The sequence below is a fragment of the Nerophis ophidion genome, linkage group LG05 (genome assembly GCF_033978795.1).
Source record: "Nerophis ophidion isolate RoL-2023_Sa linkage group LG05, RoL_Noph_v1.0, whole genome shotgun sequence".
Taxonomy (NCBI): Eukaryota; Metazoa; Chordata; class Actinopteri; order Syngnathiformes; family Syngnathidae; genus Nerophis; species Nerophis ophidion.
Window position 1 is genome coordinate 78,009,409 of NC_084615.1, and position 19,628 is coordinate 78,029,036.

Below are 19,628 nucleotides of genomic sequence, written 5' to 3' on the forward strand. Positions count from 1 at the left end.
ACCTGGGGATAGGTTGATTGGCAACACTAAATGGTCCCTAGTGTGTGAATGTGAGTGTGAATGTTGTCTGTCTATCTGTGTTGGCCCTGTGATGAGGTGGCGACTTGTCCAGGGTGTACCACGCCTTCCGCCCGATTGTAGCTGAGATAGGCGCCAGCGCCCCCCGCGACCCCGAAAGGGAATAAGCGGTAGAAAATGGATGGATGGATGGATGTCTGTTGATCATGTTTTTGTTTGGCCATGTGCTGTTTGTCCTTTGGACTCTAAGTTCCATTTTTTTTCCATTCCCTTGTCTGGTTTCCTTGGTTACTCATTTTGTCCACCTGTCTCTGGTGGACAAAATGCCCGCTCACCTGCTTCCCGAGCACTAATCAGAGGCAGTATTTAAGCTCGTCTTTGCCAGTCAGTCTCCCTGGCGTCAATGTGATCTTTTCTTGCTTTCATGCCTTGCCATAGTTTCGTGCTTCATGCCATGCCAAGTAAGTTTTGTTTGATTTATGTTCTTAGTCTGTTTATGCGTTAGCTTTGTTCCTTAGCCCAAGTTGTGCCTCCACTGTGAGCGATTTTTGTTTGTATCTTTTTTTAGTTTAAATGAAATCATGTTTTTACCTAAATGCCATGTCCCGAGTGGTCCATCTGCCTTCCTGGGGGAACGACCCTGCAGCAAGCTGCGACCCCCCCCATCGTGACATAAAATGCTGTAGATTGCTGTAGAGCAGGGGTGCCCATTACGTCGATGGCGAGCTACCAGTCGACCGCGGGGGGTGTGTCAGTCGATCTCCAGCCAGGCTTTTAAAAAAAATAGACCTAAAAATGAGTGATCATCAATCTTCACCAAGACGTCACTTAAATGACATTCACGGTACCGGAGGGTCTTGTGAGATGACGCTGGCTGCTGCAAGATCATTATTATGAAAATATAACCGAGAGGAAGGCCAGAAACACTTTTTATTTCAACAGACTCTCGCGCCGTACCTTCCGTCAAAACTCTAAAGGCCGACTGCACATTTCCTTTCTTCACAATAAAAGCCCTGCTTCATGCTGCCTGCGCTAACTAAATACAGAGTCTCGGAAAACTGGCGTGCACAAGCGATCCCTCAGAAAGCTGGCGTGCACATCACTCTTATTTTGTTAGCGCAGGCAGCATGAAGCAGGGCTTTTATTGTGAAGATAGGAAATGTGCAGTCGGCCTTTAGAGTTTTGACGGAAGGTACGGCGCGAGAGTCTGTTGAAATAAAAAGTGTTTCTGGCCTTCCTCTCTGTCATTTTTTCATAATAATGAACTGGCAGCAGCCAGCGTCATCTCACAAGACCCTCGGGTGCCGTGAATGTCAATCAAGCAAGCTACGGAATTTGCCGCCAATGTTTTTCTTGTAAAGTGTATGGAAGCTGGATGAATTAGATGCCAAAAACCAACCACTTTCATGTGGTATTGTACAGAAAGGACAACTTTTTTTCTCCTCCATTTGAAAATGTGGGCGTTATCATCATTACTGTCTGATTCCAATCAATGCAAGTCATCAGAATCAGGTAATACACCAACTTATATTCTTGTCTTTGTGAAAGAAAGACATCTATATGTGTTACACATGCTTCTATTATCATTAAACACATTTAACTTGTTTACAAAAATGTCTCTTTCATAAATAAATAAATATAAATGATATATATAAATGAGGTAGATCCCCTCGAGTTGGTCAATTGAAAAGTAGCTCGCCTGCAGAAAAAGTGTGGGCACCCCTGCTGTAGATTGTCATCAAAGGTCATTATTGATGAACATATCTCCGATATCACAGCAGTAAGAATAAAAAGCTATGGCTGACTCTCACTTTGACCACACGCTCGGTGTCATGTCAGCTCGGGGTGTGACAGAAAAGGCGATGTAAAGCAGAGCAGGGCTAATATAATAGCAGAAGGGATTAATGGATGGATAGTACTGGCCTGGAGAAGAGAGTGTTTCCTCAGGCAGGGTCCTTACATCAGCACAGATGCTGACGTTAGTTACGGAGATTTATGGACTTTATGCTTTAACATCTTCCAGAGCACCAAAGTGGAAACACATTTTAGGATTAAACAAATTATAGAACTTTTTTTTCCTCCCTTTCTCCTTGATAAATGATTGCATTGCAGCTAAACACCCCTCACATATGTTGGGTTTCCCCGCGTTCATATTAACGGAGCGCACACGCGGTCTTTAGCGGAGCTCCTTCAGGTGACCCAATTGTTGTTGTAGTGTGTGCTCTGCGTGCGCTGTTAGGCGTGTTAACCCTCGTGTTTATTCTCCTGGCGGACTAGATTTCACACCTTGCAGGCGTCCTGGACATTCTTGCAACACCGGTGGTCCCAGACTTGACTTGTCTACGAAGACAACTCTCTTTCGTCACTATTGACATTTTTATCAATGGCTCATTAGAAACTACACTGCAAAAACTGAAATCTAAGTAAGATTAAATATCTCAAATAAGGGTGATATTTGCTTATTTTTTGTCTAATAAGATGAATCATCTCACTAAGCAGATTTTATGTTAGTGTTTGACTTTTTTTTTTTAAATGTTTTGGTCCTAAATAAGATGATTCGTCTCACTAAGCAGATTTTATGGTAGTGTTTTACTTTTTTTTAAAAATGTTTTGGTCCTAAAGGTGTTTCACCTTCCCTTTATTTCGAAAATCCTCGAAAAAATTGTTGCGGAGCAGTTAAATGAACACTTAGCGTCTAACAATCTATGTGAAACCTTTCAATCCGGTTTCAGGGCAAATCACAGCCCTCGCAAAAAATGACTAATGATCTATTGCTAACGATGGAGTCTGATGATTCATCTATGTTGCTGCTCCTCGATCTTAGAGCTGCTTTCGATACCGTCGATCATAATATTTTATTAGAACGTATCAAAACACGAATTGGTATGTCAGACTTAGCCCTGTCTTGGTTTAACTCTTATCTTACTGACAGGGTGCAGTGTGTCTGTTAGGAATAAATCTTCATTCCTACCTTAACGCTGTGTCCCATCTCTGCTGCACCACGAGAACGCAAACACACGCCACGATGCCACCCAGACGTCACAGCTTTAGCCCTTAGCCACACAAACACACGGTGATTCCTTGTTTATAATTCCCGGAGGTGAAGCTTTACTATGGATCAGAGCGGTCAAGCGAACATGGATCCCGACCACTTGTCAACCGGCAGTTTTTCGGTGAGAAAATTGTGGTAAAAAGTCGTGTATGTGAATGCTTCCATTAAAATCTCCTGATGATTGAGGGAACCCCTCATGAAACAGTTCCATAGAGATGAAGTAGTCTTCTGATTTTTCCCACACATACATACATATTATATATATATATATATATATATATATATATATTATATATATATATATATATATATATATATATATATATATATATATATATATATATATATAATCCGTCCATGAATGAGTCTTTCCATTCGGCCACCGTGTTCAATGGAGAAATCTGATCTACAAAATTTGCAGGCAGCATACACCTCCCCCTTTGAACTGTCCTGGATGAACTGAAATTATTTTTTCCCATCATTTTTTAACTTGCAAGATTACTTGTTCTTATTTGTCGTTGACGGGTCTCTTCTTCGTTCTTCTGTTTCGTCTCTGTTTTGTTTTTGGACATTACTACTTGCCGTAATTTTGAAGCAATGCATGGTGGGAATCCAGATGCTGTGTGGCAGTTTATTAACGTGCCGGCTGGAGGGAACACACGCTGAGAAATAGCTCCGTGCCTGTCTACTGTATGGGTTATAGATAAAATTAAAGCTGCAAGCAGCGTTGGTCGGGTCCGCCTTTGGCTGCTGCCGCCGCTACTCGAGCCCTGGTCTAGGTCAGGCCAACATAGAGGTTTTTTTTTCATGTGTTTATGACATTTCTAACAGAAGTTACATGGAGTTTTGTCTGGGTTTTTTCATAGGGGGTGCTAGAGCGCAAATTTGATTTTTAGGGTTTGGTTTTTTTTTTAGATGGCAATTTTCGCCATTCCTGATGTGTGTGTAAAATTTGGTGAATTTTGAAGCATGTTAAGGGGGTAAAATTACAGATCGGTGTTTCTGGATGTTGTTGATGAATGGCTTTCGCTTTGCATAGTAGAGCTTTAACTTGCACTTTGAAGCATTTTAAGGGGGTCAAATTACAGCTAAAAGAGGCAAAAATGACATTTTTTAGGAAAATTTGCGCAGGGGTTTTTTGAAGGCGCGTAAAATCCAAACCGGAGCACTTATCAAAACTCTTTCGATAAGTTTAATCAGAAGGGTTCAAAGTCTCTCCTATTCGAGTTTGAAGCCAAAACAACAAACGGGCTCAGAGGAGATAACGTTTGAAAAAAGGTGACGGGTGTTTACAAAACTTTTATTTTGAAGGGGTAATTTTTAACTTCCTGTTGATTTTTGCTGAAGGATGTCAATTATTAAAACGTAGGTTTAAGTGAGACGTACATAGAAGTTTTTGTTTCATGTCTTTCCGACATTCCTACGGAAAGTTACACGCAGTTTTGTCTTAGTTTTCTTCTTAGGAGCAGTTTTTTCTATGTTTTATTAAAAAATTGCGCTAGAGCGCAATTTTGAGTTTTTTTTTTTTCTTTTCATGAGATCGTAAATTTTGCCAGTCCTGATGTGTGTGCCAAGTTTGGTGAGTTTTGAAGCATTTTAAGGGGGTCAAATTACAGCTCAAAGAGGCAAAAATAGCATTTTTTGCGAAAATTTTGCTTTTAATGGGTTTTTGCCAACTTCCTGTTGATTTTAGGTATAGACGTTTCTAATGGGGAATCTAGGTCTAAGTCAGTCCCACATAGAGGTTTTTGTTTCATGTCTCTACGATATTCCTAACGGAAGTTACAAGCAGTCTGTTGTTTTTTTTTCCTAGGAGGCGCTAGCGTGCAATTTTCATTGTTGGGGTTTGGTTGCTTAATAAGTTGGGAAGGCATGCCAGACCGACGTGTGTCAAATTTGGTGAGTTTTGAAGCATGTTAAGGGGGTGAAATTACAGCGCATAGGTGCGGAATAATAATAATAATTAAAGCTGCAAGCAGCGTTGGTCGGGTCCGCCTTTGGCCGCTGCCGCTGCTACTCAGACCCTGGTCTAAGTCAGACCAACATAGAGGTTTTTATTTCATGTCTCTACGACATTTCTAACAGAAGTTACATGCAATTTTGTCTGGGTTTTTTCCAAGGGGGCGCTAAGCACAATTTAGATTTTTGGGGTTTGTTTTTTTATTAGATGGCAGTTTTTGCCAGTCCTGATATGTGTGTAAAATTTGGTGAGTTTTGAAGCATGTTAAGGGGGTCAAATTACAGATCGGCGATTCCGGATGTTGTTGATAAATAGCTTTTGCTTTGCATAGTAGAGCTTTAACTTGCACTTTGAAGCATTTTAAGGGGGTCAAATTACAGTTTAAAGAGGCAAAAATGACATTTTTTAGGTAATAATAATAATAAAGAATAATAAAACGCACCAGTTTCAATAGGGTCCGCCAGGCCCTTTGCAAAGGACTCCTGTGGAGTCCTTTGCAAAGGGCCTGGGGGACCCTAACTATGGATAGCGGAGACATATATAATAGTCTCCTTTTCCAGGTGAGAGAGGCCTTTATAGCACGCCCCCAATATTATTGTCCGGGTGGAAATCTGGAGAAATTCGGGAGAATGGTTGCCCCGGGAGATTTTCGGGAGGGGCACTGACATTTGGGAGTCTCCTGGGGAAATCGGGAGGGTTGGCAAGTGTACCCTAGGGCAGACATGTCCAAAGTTTGGCCCGGGGGACATTTGCGGCCCGCAGGTAAATTTTAACGAGATTCTAAAAATATGATGAAATAAAATAGGTTGCATGCACCTGGGGATAAGTTGATTGGCAACACTAAAAGTGGCTCTAGTGTGTTTGTTGTCTGCCTGTCTGCGTTGGCCCTGTGATGAAGTGGCGACTTGTCCAGGGTGTACACCGCCTTGAGCGCGATTGTAGCTGAGATAGGCACCGGCGCCCCCCATGACCCCGAAGGGAATAAACGGATGGATGGATGTTGCATATTTTGCGTTTGTCGTATAAAAAAACCAAGCTGTTTTTTTTTAAACGGCCTAAAACGAACAAACAAAAAACATAAACAACAATAAAACTTACAGTTGACAAAGAGATCTGAAGTTGATCTCCAGACTATTGTGTTAAAAGTAAACAGTAAAAAATGTATAATTTATTGTTTAACACTTTCATGATAATCCTCTTGGATCCCCAATAATTTTAGCGTGATTTTTTTTTTTTAAGTGTCATTGCTCAAAAAAAAAAAAACCCAAAGAATTTATATCAATGTTGTTATGAGTTAGACCTTTTTAAGGCTCCAATTATGATATAATCTAAAATATTACACATTTTATTGGGTGAAAATATTGCCTATTTTGTGTTTTTTCCACAAAAAACAGGGTTTTCTTTGACAACAATAGCACACAACTTCCATCCATCCATCTTCTTCTGCTTATCCGAGGTCGGGTCGCGGGGGCAGCAGCCTAAGCAGGGAAGCCCACACTTCCCTCTCCCCAGCCACTTCGTCTAGCTCTTCCCGGGGGATCCCGAGGCGTTCCCAGGCCAGCCGGGAGACATAGTCTTCCCAACGTGTCCTGGGTCTTCCCCGTGGCCTCCTACCGGTTGGACGTGCCCTAAACACCTCCCTAGGGAGGCGTTCGGGTGGCATCCTGACCAGATGCCCGAACCACCTCATCTGGCTCCTCTCCATGTGGAGGAGCAGCGGCTTTACTTTGAGTTCCTCCCGGATGGCAGAGCTTCTCACCCTATCTCTAAGGGAGAGACCCAAACTCATTTGGGCCGCTTGTACCCGTGATCTTATCCTTTCGGTCATGACCCAAAGCTCATGACCATAGGTGAGGATGGGAACGTAGATCGACCGGTAAATTGAGAGCTTTGCCTTCCGGCTCGGCTCCTTCTTCACCACAACGGATCGGTACAACGTCCGCATTACTGAAGACGCCGCACCGATCCGCCTGTCGATCTCACCATCCACTCTTCCCTCACTCGTGAACAAGACTCCTAGGTACTTGAACTCCTCCACTTGGGGCAGGGTCTCCTCCCCAACCCGGAGATGGCACTCCACCCTTTTCAGCATACAACTTGAATCTTTAAAAACATTATATTGACAGAAAGACCTAATGTGGATCCAGAGATTTAAACCTTGAATAAAAATAAAAATAATAATACTGAATAATGACATTTTTTTTTTTATATTTTTTTGACCAAAACCCTTTGGGTTCTCCGGGATCAAGCCTGAGTGGAGGCTTGAATTTATATTTGTTATACATATATTGTATTGGTTTTTTAAATGAAAAATATCAAAATGCCCCCGGCTTGCTTTGATGTTTTAGTGCGCGGCCCTCAGTCAAAAATGTTTGGACACCCCTGCCCTAGGGCCTTCTGCAAATAAGCTCGTCAAAGATCAGTACAGCGTTTTTAGTAATCTGCTGCCAAAACTATGTCTTTTACAAGTTTTTGGAACTGAACTTGCAGGCCACAATTTAGCCCAAATGATGAAAAAGAGAGGACCTATAACGGAACCTTGAGGAACACCACTTGTATATCGAAATAACTTGTACAAATGACTACTGATTTCATTTTAACTACACAAGTTAATTACATAAATCACATTATGAAAAAAAAATACTGTAACAGTCAAAAGGAGAGGACTTAAAGGGGTGCCTTGAGGAACCCCTCAGTTATGCAAATCACAAGTTTGGACCCCAAAACATCAACGCAAAGATCTGCCCATGTTTTTACTTTAGTCCACGTTCCTCTTTACAACAGGAATTTGCTGCAAAATTGTTTGTCTCCCAAGTTTGAACTGAACTCGGGGGGGCCGGTATGGCGTCATTCCCGGGCCGGATTTGGCCCCAATGGTCTATGGCCCAAATATTTTCCCCACAGTGTGACAAAAAAACCCCAAGCAGAGTGTGGACGGTTCCCAGAGTCAATGTTACTGTTCCTCACGCTCACTAACGCAACACTTCAGTGCCTTGGACGGATATGAAACACTAAAAAAAAAAGTTGAATCATCAGTTTTTTAATACATGAACCGCGCTTTGAAAGTAATAGTTGTTTTTTTTCCTGGTTAAAAACTCTGTGGTTATGAAAACGTCAGATGAAAGCGAACGACGATTATTTTTGCTCGTCATGGCAGGCAATAGCTGTCAACACGTCAGGATGCTGTTTTGTACGACGGACTGAGAAATGCTAGCTGTAGGCAATCATGGGTGTGGATGACCACGATGTATACCACTGGGCAAGAGTACACCATACATCAGGGCTCTACAACTATCAGTACTACGAGAGTTACTTTGACAAAAACGAAGGACAGCTAAATTGATTTATTTATAGGCAACATTTTTATTGTGCTTTATTTCTTTTTTTACAAAGCACATGCAGTTCAGGCATTGTTTTTATGCTATTTTGTTGTAGTGTGTATTTAAATATATGTCATGATCCGTTGCCCGGATCATGTCTTATTCTGGTTTTGGTTCCGTCTTTGTATCGTATTCTGTTGGTGTTTGACTTTCTTAGTTCCTGGTGGCACTTCCTGTTTGTTCTGTTGCTATAGTCACGCATTAGTGTCACCTGCCTCTTGTTTTTGACTCACACCTGTGTTTATTGATTACCTCCTTATTTAAGCGTGATGTGCACGCCAGCTTTCTGAGGGATCGCTTGTGCACGCCAGTTTTCCGAGACTCTGTATTTAGTTAGCGCAGGCAGCATGAAGCAGGGCTTTTATTGTGAAGATAGGAAATGTGCAGTCGGCCTTTAGAGTTTTGACGGAAGGTACGGCGCGAGAGTCTGTTGAAATAAAAAGTGTTTCTGGCCTTCCTCTCGGTCATATTTTCATAATAATGATCTTGCAGCAGCCAGCGTCATCTCACAAGACCCTCCGGTACCGTGAATGTCATTTAAGTGACGTCTTGGTGAAGATTGATGATCACTCATTTTTAGGTCTATTTTTTTTAAAAACCTGGCTGGAGATGGACTGACACACCCCCCGCGGTCGACTGGTAGCTCGCGATCGACGTAATGGGCACCCCTGATATAGCTCATTTTCATTTGACAGTTACTGAACTATCTTGTGTGACATCATGCACAAAAGTGCACTTTATATGTTTTAAACTAGTGTAGTGGTGTTCTGTACAATAAGTGCACTTTAATTTAGTGTTGTTTTTATATGTCATCCTAGTGACATCATGCACAAAAGTGCACTCATAGCTTGTTTTAAAATGTCTCTGGCAATTTTGTACTTTCTGTTTTGGAAATGACATGAATAACTGTTAATAAATACAGTTTTGATCAATTGACTTAGTTGTGATTTCCCTCTCTGCATGAAAGTTTAAAAGTAGCATATATTAATGCAGTATGAAGAAGAATGTTTGAATGTAGACACATAGAATCATCATACTGTTGTGATTATATGCATCAAGTGTTCATTCAAGGCTAAGGCAAAATATGGAGATATATATGGTGTATCGTGACCTGGCCTAAAAATATTGAGATATTAATAAAAGGCCATATCCCCCAGCCCTAGTATGACCCCTTTAATGCGACCTATAATCCGGTGCGCCTTTTGTATGAAAATAGACCTGACTAGACCTGCTCATAGGCAGTGCGCCCTATAATCCTGTGCACCCTATGGTCCGCAAAATACGGTACATGAAAACATCGGATTTGACAAAAAAATCCGAATTGAACATCCTACCTTTCGGTGTGAGCGTAGCCTATGTATGAAAGTACTACTTTGTATGAAAGTACTACTTTGTATGAAAGTACTACTTTGTATGAAAGTACTACTTTGTATGAAAGTACTACTTTGCACATGGTGTCTCTGTCACTAGAACAGAGGTGGGTAGTAACGCGTTACATTTACTCCGTTACATCTAATTGAGTAACTGTTGGGATAAATTGTACTTCTAAGAGTAGTTTTAATGCAACATACTTTTACTTGAGTATATTTATAGAGAAGAAACACTATTATTACTCCGCTCCATTTATCTACTTTCAGCTCGCTACTGATTTTTATCGATCTGTTAAAGCACGCTTTGTTTGTTTTGTTTTGTCAGACAGACCTTCAAAGTAGGATCCATCACATGCCTGCGTTTCACCAATCAAATGCAGTCACCGTTGACATTTGACTCCGTTTCACCAATCAAACAAAGCCAGGCGGTCACATGATTTTTAAATTTTTTTTTATAAACCTTTATTTATAAATTTCTACATTACAAACAGTTGAAAATAATAATAAAAGTAAGTACAAAAACAGTACAAAACAGTATGAAAAAAACCGTACAAAACAGCGCCAGGGGGTTGTAAATTCAAAGTAACTAAAATAGAAAGCAAAATATTTCTATAATATATATATATATATATATATACATACATACATACATACTTACATATATATATATATATATATATATATATATATATATATACACACATATATATGTATATATACACACACATATATATATATATATATATATATATATATATATATATATATATATAGATATATATATATATATATATATTTTCTACCCCTTATTCCCTTTTGGGGTCGCGGGGGGCGCTGGCGCCTATCTCATCTATTATATATATATATATATATATATATATATATATATATATATAAAATAAAAAAAGTGCAAAGCCACAGGCTCACTCAATCTCAGTAAATAACTTAAATTTAGAACACAGCATCATCGTTTTCACAGCTTTTTGGTTGTTAGAGATAGAGTGTTTTAATGTAGAGTTCTAAATCTTTTTCAAAGGCACAAAAACAGGTCAGGCATTGAGAAACTTACATTTATGAATATAAAACTTAGCCGATAGTATAATGAGGTTGCAAAGGTAAAATTCATTTTCAAATAGTTTTTCAAAACAGTGTAAAACCAGATTTATATTATTTAATTTATCTTATTGTTTTAGTTGCTTAAGAGATATTCTTGGCTCTGAATTTGTTCATTGCTATTTTTATGTTTTCGTGCATTACTTGTTGCCGTCATCATTAAACAAACAGCTTACTCATCAGTTACTCAGTACTTGAGTAGTTTTTTCGCAACATACTTTTTACTTTTACTCAAGTAAATATTTGGGTGACTACTCCTTACTTATACTTGAGTAATACATCTCTAAAGTAGCAGTACTTTTACTTGAGTACAATTCCTGGCTACTCTACCCACCTCTGCACTACACCGTATTATCTTCCCCACTGTCATTTCGCATCGACCTCCTTCAAATGTCTCTCCAGACGGGTATTTGCTGCCTTGCCATTTGTGCCGCCACCCGTCTAATCATTGCGACGGCCTGTTTTAAACACGATCGTGTGTTTATTTCAAAGACATTCCCCCACCCCTACAGGATATCGTTTTATCGTGCTTGGACATTGGATGCCATCACTGGCTGCTGGTAACATAGACCACGGTACCAAACCAAGGACACTCAAAAGCACTTGCAATGCGATCGGAAGCGGTTTCTGCGGCAGGTGCAGGATTGACCTGGAGTAAACTTCAAGGAAGAGAGTGAGGGTGGTTGGCTTCCTTATTTTGGTCCAATCAGCTGCTCAGAACATGGCTATGGAGACGCCTTGGACACGCTTAGACTGATCCAACGACATGAGAACAGCTATGTTTTACGTCACCGTTGATTAATACTAACGTCCCTGTGATTTACAGCGCCGGTTTTAGAATTCCCAGACAGCTGCAGATATGTCCGATAGCCTCTCTGTGCACTAATCAAAGCCCAGCTGGGGATGAGTGACAAGAGGTATTTGCCATTCGCCCCTCGTTGACCAGTCGCCCCTCTTTACGGGCTTTCATGGAGCGTTGACCTGGCCTGGAGAAACAAGGCGCAGCTGCAGACGGAGCGATGCAGCAAGCCGTCATCGAGCTCATTTCACTCCACACGTGCTCATCTGGCGCCTCACCCCCACTTCTGTCTGCTCCCTACAAATTTACTATTTGATTGAACGGAATTTACTCTTTACACTGCAAGCCTGCCGAACCTGCTCTCTTGCCAAAGGACTGAAAACGAAACATATGACGACCCCCTTTTCAGGCTAATCGGCGATTAAAAAAACAACAAAACCCTGGAGGAATACCGACCCTGTACCCAGCTGGGCCCAAACAGTTTGGAGCCACTCGAGCATGCAGTCTCAAGAAGAGCTCCAGTTTTCCGTTCTCGTCTGCCAGAACCACAGTAAGACGAGCAGGCTGGTTCTTGGCCTGCAGAAGTTCTAGGTCAATGGTTATTAAGGGCATACGGTACAGTCGTACCTCGGTTATTGTAGACCAGAGCTGGGCATGTATTTTGACTCGGGGGCCACATTGAGAGAAAAACATATGTCTTGGGGGCATACATGCCAACCCTCCCGATTTTCCCGGGAAACTCCCGAATTTCAGTGCCCCTCCCGAAAATCTCCCGGGGCAACCATTCTCCCGATTTCCACCCGGACAACAATAGCGTCCTCTCTCACCTGAAAAAGAGACTATTATTTATGTCTCTGTTATCCATAGCTGTTATGATCCGCTGCCCGGATGTGTTTTCAGCACCTTTTGAGTTTGTGTGTAAAAATTTGATATTGGGTGTCACTATGTAAAGCGCTTTGAGTCACTCGAGAAAAAGCGCTATATAAATATAATTCACTTCACTTCACAAATACAATACAATACACACACACACGCGCACACACACACACACGGCATGTTTGCATAAATGACAGCTTCCTGTACGTGTATGATTGCTACAGCGTGTAACACAGTCAACATGTGACCTCCATTCCCGAGACCCATGGAGGCCATAAATCTGCCGCCGTCGTCCAACACAACTGACCTCCGAACCCTGCACGGAAATCCGTATTTTTCCTTATCGGCGGGAAAAGGTTGAGACAGAAACACCAACAAGCCAACACGTGTTTTCACTTTCATCTCCCGTTGTGCTGTTATTGTCACAACTTGACTTTATCTGTGCACTTCAGAAAGACACTTCCTTCATGTCCTGTCCTGTCCTGTCCTGTCCTGTGCCACCACCTCTTTAGCACTCTGCACTTGTCAAAGTGTCATCTTTCACCATCAATCTTTCAGAAACAGCCTCACCACTCCAATGCTACCACTGTCATAAAAAAATGCTCCTTTGGAAAACATTCTATAAAATCATACTCCAATTTACGTAAACGACATACACATGTTGTCTCATCCTAAGACTGAAGTGTGGAGTGATCACTGTTTGTGTGTGCATGTGTGCGACTACAAACATGCACACACGCAAATAAACAACTGAGGAAATACGAAGGTAATTGACTTGAAGGTTTGTAGTGGTCTGTAATTAAACCATACTTGCCAACCCTCCCGGATTTTCCGGAAGACTCCGGAAATTCAGCGCCTCTCCCGAAAACCTCCCGGAAGAAATTTTCTCCCGAAATTCAGCCGTAGCTGGAGGCCACGCCCCCTCCAGCTCCTTGCGGACATGAGTGGGGACAGCCTGTTTTCACGTCCGCTTCCCCACTATATAAACAGCTTGCCTGCCCAATTATGTCACAACATCTACGGATTTGAATAAAAAACTGCACACACAAGGAGACGAAGCAGAAGAACGAGGAAGTTACAGCCATGTTGACGCCGTCTGTAATAGAGTGATCTATGTTGTCTGTTGCCATCTCCTGGTGAATGTTGGCTATAGCGTTATGGGGTTGCTTTTTGATTGGCCAACGATTTACGTGGTGTTGTGCAGCTGACGGCAAGTGAGGGAGTCTGTTCTGAAGCCCACAGTGAAGAGATGTAACTTCATCACCTCGCCTGGTTATTGACTACAACCCAATATATCACACTTTCGACGAGCAAAATGAAGAAATAAATGGCAGAACAAAGGTTACTCAAATAGTGAAAGGTAAGTGTTGTTGTTTTTTTTTGTAACCAGCAAGCACAGTACAGTTAGTAAAACAATTTTGTTTTTATTACTGTGTATTTGATAGGTGCCGTCTGAAATTCAACTATTTATTTTATTTACATATATAGTAAAATAAATATAGCTAGAACTCACTGAAAGTGAAGTAATTTAATGTATATATATATATATATATATATATGAAATACCCAAGTTGGTGAGTTGTAGATGTAAATACACTCCTCCCCTCTTAACCACGCCCCCCCACAACCACGCCTCTGCCCCACCCCTGACCACGCCCCCACCCCACACCCACCCACCTCCCGAAATCGGAGGTCTCAAGGTTGGCAAGCATAAATTAAAGCGGTCAACAAAATCATTTATACCGTATTCTTCAGACCATAAATGGCGCACTGCCGATGAGAGGGTCTATTCAGGTGCACGGGATTATAGGGCGCACTAAAGGGGTTGTCACACCTGTGTGAAGTCTTCTCTGGGTTTTGCCTGGTTTCAGGTTGTCTGGTCACTTCCTGTTTTATTTTGAAATTCTAACTCTCCCTCTCGTTTTTTAGATCACTATAATTACTATTAGATCACTATAATTTTTCAGGACTTCTGCAGATCCCAAATACACATCAGCAGGTACCAGAAGGAAAGACAAGTAAGTTTTGCATAATATTGCGAAACAACGCCAGGTAATATGTCTGCTAAAAGATGCCACTTTGCGGTCCTTATCTCGATCTAGATACATGGGTTAAGATACAATTCTTCAAAGCTTTTAAAAAAAAATTACAACTCAATGCGATTTTATACGATACGGTTCGATTCCATGCAGATGAAGGCTTCACATGGTGAAAAGAAAAATTACCGTATTTTTCGGGTTATAAATCGCAGTTTTTTTCATATCATCAATCAATCATCAATCAATGTTTACTTATATAGCCCTAAATCACTAGTGTCTCAAAGGGCTGCACAAACCACTACGACATCCTCGGTAGGCCCACATAAGGGCAAGGAAAACTCACACCCAGTGGGACGTCGGTGACAATGATGACTATGAGAACATGATACTGTGAAAGATCAATCCATAATGGATCCAACACAGTCGCGAGAGTCCAGTCCAGAGCGGATCCAACACAGCAGCGAGAGTCCCGTTCACAGCGGAGCCAGCAGGAAACCATCCCAAGAGGAGGCTGATCAGCAGCGCAGAGATGTCCCCAGCCGATACACAGGCGAGCATATACGCTGGAGCGATTCATGTGTGAAATTATTAACACATCACCTTAAAATATCTAATTATATTATTTATCTCATTCACGTAAGAGACTAGGCGTATATCAGCAATCATCTCAAACACACATGTCAACCAAATTTCATGGGATTTATGGATTAGGAGTGACAGATAGTTTGGTAAAGGTATAGCATGTTCTATATGTTCTAGTTATTTGAATGACTCTTACCATAATATGTTAGCTTAACATAGCAGTTGGTTATTTATGCCTCATATAACCTACACTTATTCAGCCTGTTGTTCACTATTCTTTATTTGTTTTAAATTGCCTTTCAAATGTCTATTATTGGTGTTGGGTTTTATCAAATACATTTCCTCAAAAATATGACTTATACTATAGTGCAGACCTGGACAAATTAAGACCCATGCTGCCCGTTAAACTTTTCAAACTGGCCCGCTGGACATTCCCAAATAATATTTTAGATCTTTAAAATGGAAGTGTAGCTGCCATTATGTTGTGCAGTGATGTTTTCTAATGACCGTAAGTCTTGAACTATACAAAGTATTTCAATTGTTGGAATCTGCGCTTTTGCATGATATACTGGTTACTATGGTCATCTAATTAGTTACTGTGGTCATCTAATTAGTTACTATGGTCATCTAAGCGACAGCAGCTCAGACGAGGCATCAAGCACTGTGAGTGGGGAGCGTTTCCACAGAGCGTTTCCAGAGTGGCCAGCCTGAAATACAGGTATCAGGGACAGACGCGGAAGGAGATTTTTACAACAAGGTTCTAAAGTTTAGTGATATATGAGATAGCAGGTAGGGTTTTTTCTTACCCTTCGCATTCATATTTCGCTCTGTTCGTTGCGTTTCGCTTGATTGTAAAATATGTTGATCGAGTGGGGGTGTAACATTCGTATGTTGTCAATATTCAGTGTTTTATCGTTTGTAGTTAATATTGTAAATCCCCAGTTTTCCGTTCGGGCTCCAGTACTCTGGAATGCCCTCCCGGTAACAATTCGAGATGCTACCTCAGTAGAAGCATTTAAGTCTCACCTTAAAACTCATCTGTATACTCTAGCCTTTAAATAGACCTCCTTTTTAGACCAGTTGATCTGCCGCTTCTTTTCTTTCTCCTATGTCCCCCCCCACCCTTGTGGAGGGGGTCCGGTCCGATGACCATGGATGAAGTACTGGCTGTCCAGAGTCGAGACCCAGGATGGACCGCTCGCCTGTGTATCGGTTGGGGACATCTCTACGCTGCTGATCCGCCTCCGCTTGGGATGGTTTCCTTTGAACTGAACTCTCGCGGCTGTGTTGGAGCCACTATGGATTGAACTTTCACAGTATCATGTTAGACCCCGCTCGACATCCATTGCTTTCGGTCCCCTAGAGTGGGGGGGGGGGGGGGGGGGGGGGGGGGTGGGGTGTTGCCCACATCTGAGGTCCTCTCCAAGGTTTCTCATAGTCAGCATTGTCACTGGCGTCCCACTGGATGTGAGTTTTCCTTGCCCTTTTGTGGGTTCTTCCGAGGATGTTGTAGTCGTAATGATTTGTGCAGTCCTTTGAGACATTTGTGATTTGGGGCTATATAAATAAAAATTGATTGATTGATTGATTTATAATCATTCAGTAAAAAAATATAAAATCCTATTCCGTTTAAGGCGGTTTGTCATAAGGTTTTTAGCAGTCAATCAGACATTATATTAGTGTTCCTAAAAATAGATAAACCGGCCGCCAGAAACATTTTTTCTCTAAATTTGGCCCCTCGAGTAGAAATAATTGCCCAGGCCTGCCCCTAGTGCAACTTATATTTTATTTTTTGCCTTCTTTATTATGCATTTTCGGCCGGTGCGACTTATACTCCGGAGCGACTTATACTCCGAAAAATACGGTAAATGTTTCACGTCGGAACAATGTCATACCTCTGTTTGTTTTTTTTAAATAGATGAGCAAATAGTCAAACTATCAATTTCCAGGCATTGTAATCCATTGTAAAAAGAAGATGTAAACAAAACACTTTTTGAAGAGCTTCCAGGTATTTACTGTTGTTTGCTCAGGTGGCAACAATTAAATGCAGAGAAAGCAAGAGAGCAGAGGTGTTAGAACACAGAGTAACACAAAGTACAATTAGGTGCCACAAAGTAAACTAAACATCAGCTTTAGTGTAGAAACTCAAATAGTTTTCAAAGTGCTGTTGACTGTGCAGCAAGGTGTTTATCTTCAGCACAATGAACAGTGTAGTAGTTCATGTGATTACCTGGCAAAGTTGCAGCCAAGTTGGGGCTGGAAGTCTTTTAAATTTGTGTCCTTGTCTTGCCAGTTGGTGGCACTGCTAGAATTACTTTTTTGCTGCTCTCCAAACTACTTTAATCCAACTGACCATTTTTTATTAAAAAAAAAAACCGGAATGTTTACCCACACTTTAGATGTAATATTCGAGGGTGCAGCCTGCCATGTTGCTCCGTTGCTGTCAGTCTTAACGAGAACGTTACGCTCGTATTATAGCGGTTATTTTTTGTTGCAGCCGTATCATGACTTTCCAACCGGACATCAACCCATCCATATTATATATATATGTGTATATATCAGGGGTAGGGAACCTGTGGCTCTTTTGATGACTGCATCTGGCTCTCAGATAAATCTTAGCTGACATTGCTTAACACGATAAGTAATGAATAATTCCGCTGGTAATCACAGTGTTAGAAATAACGTTCAAAATATAAAACATTCTCATACGTTTTAAACCATCCATCTGTTTTCTACCGCACCTGTTAAGAAGTCGCATTAATGGTAAGAAGTATTTTATTTATCATTGTTGAGCTTCCGAATAACAATGTTATTAAAAAGAATAACAGACTTACTATGTGAAGATCTGTCACTTAATTTCTGTTTGTGCTTCTTTGTTTTGTATTACGTCCCATCAGTGCTCTTAGTTTGTTTCCATTTCCTGCTTGTCCCACTGGGCGCTGTGTTTTTTTTCCCCTCACCTGCGTTTGATTGGCAGCTGGGCCACACCTGCTGCCAATCAGCATGTTTCTATTTATGCTTGTCTTACGTGCTCCTCAGGGCTCAAAGATCGACTATTGTTTAGAAGTGTACATGCAAGACTGCTTCATTCTCCTCTGTTGATGATATTAAAAGCATCCTACCTGAACTTCGCTCTCCTGGTCCCTGCTTCTTGGGGTCGCCCCTACTGCTGCCATGCGAGTTTGTGACATATTATACTCTATAAATGTTGGTCTTACATAAAAATGCAGACATTTACTTGTATTCAGTGTTAAAAAATATATGGCTCTCACGGAAATACATTTTAAAATATTTGCCCCCCGCGACCCCAAAAGGGAATAAGCGGTAGAAAATGGATGGATGGATGGCTTAAATGGCTCTCTCAGCCAAAAAGGTTCTTGACCCCTGATATATATATATATATATATATATATATATATATATATATCGATCCACAGGCTCGCCAAACGATGTATTTACCGTATACTTCCAGACTATAAGTCGCAGTTTTTTTCATAGTTTGGCTGGGGGTGCGACTTATACTCAGGAGCGACTTATGTGTGAAATTATTAACACATTACCGTAAAATATCAAATATTATTATTTAGCTCATTCACGTAAGAGACTAGACGTATACGATTTCATGGGATTTAGCGATTAGGGGTGACAGATTGTTTGGTAAACATATAGCATGTTCTATATTTCTATATCTCATTTGTATACTCTAACCTTTAAATAGACGCCCTTTTTAGACCAGTTGATCTGCCGTTTCTTTCCTTTTTCTCCTCTGTCCCACTCTCCCTTGTGGAGGGGGTCCGGTCCGATGGCCATGGATGAAGTACTGGCTGTCCAGAGTCGGGACCCAGGATGGACCGCTCGTCCAGAGTCGGGACCCAGGATGGACCGCTCGTCTGTGTATCGGCTGGGGACATCTCTGCGCTGCTGATCCGCCTCCGCTTGGGATGATTTCCTATTGGCTCCACTGTGGACAGGACTCTCGCTGCGGTGTTGGATCCGCTTCGGACTGGACTCTCGCGATTGTGTTGGATCCACTATGGATTGAACTTTCACTGTATCATGTTAGACCTGCTTGACATCCATTGCATTCGGTCCCCTAGAGGGGGGTTGCCCACATCTGAGGTCCTCTCCAAGGTTTCTCATAGTCATCATTGTCACAGACGTCCCACTGGGGTGAGTTTTCCTTGCCCTTATGTGGGCCTACCGAGGATGTCGTAGTGGTTTGTGTTGTGGTTTGTGCAGCCCTTTGAGACACCAGTGATTTAAGGCTATATAAATAATCATTGATTGATTGATATGTTCTAGTTATTTGAATGACTCTTACCATAATATGTTAGGTTAACATAGCAGTTGGTTATTTATGCCTCATATAACCTACACTTATTCAGCCTGTTGTTCACTATTCTTTATTTATTTTAAATTGCCTTTCAAATGTCTATTCT

The 19,628-nt window shown here is 41.4% G+C and overlaps 1 protein-coding gene across 1 annotated transcript in view; it reads right to left on the bottom strand.

Moving 5' to 3' along the window:
• Window positions 1–19,628, bottom strand: part of LOC133553636 (collagen alpha-1(XXIII) chain-like) — a 409,393-nt gene that overhangs the window by 152,496 nt on the left and 237,269 nt on the right. The window lies entirely within an intron of this gene.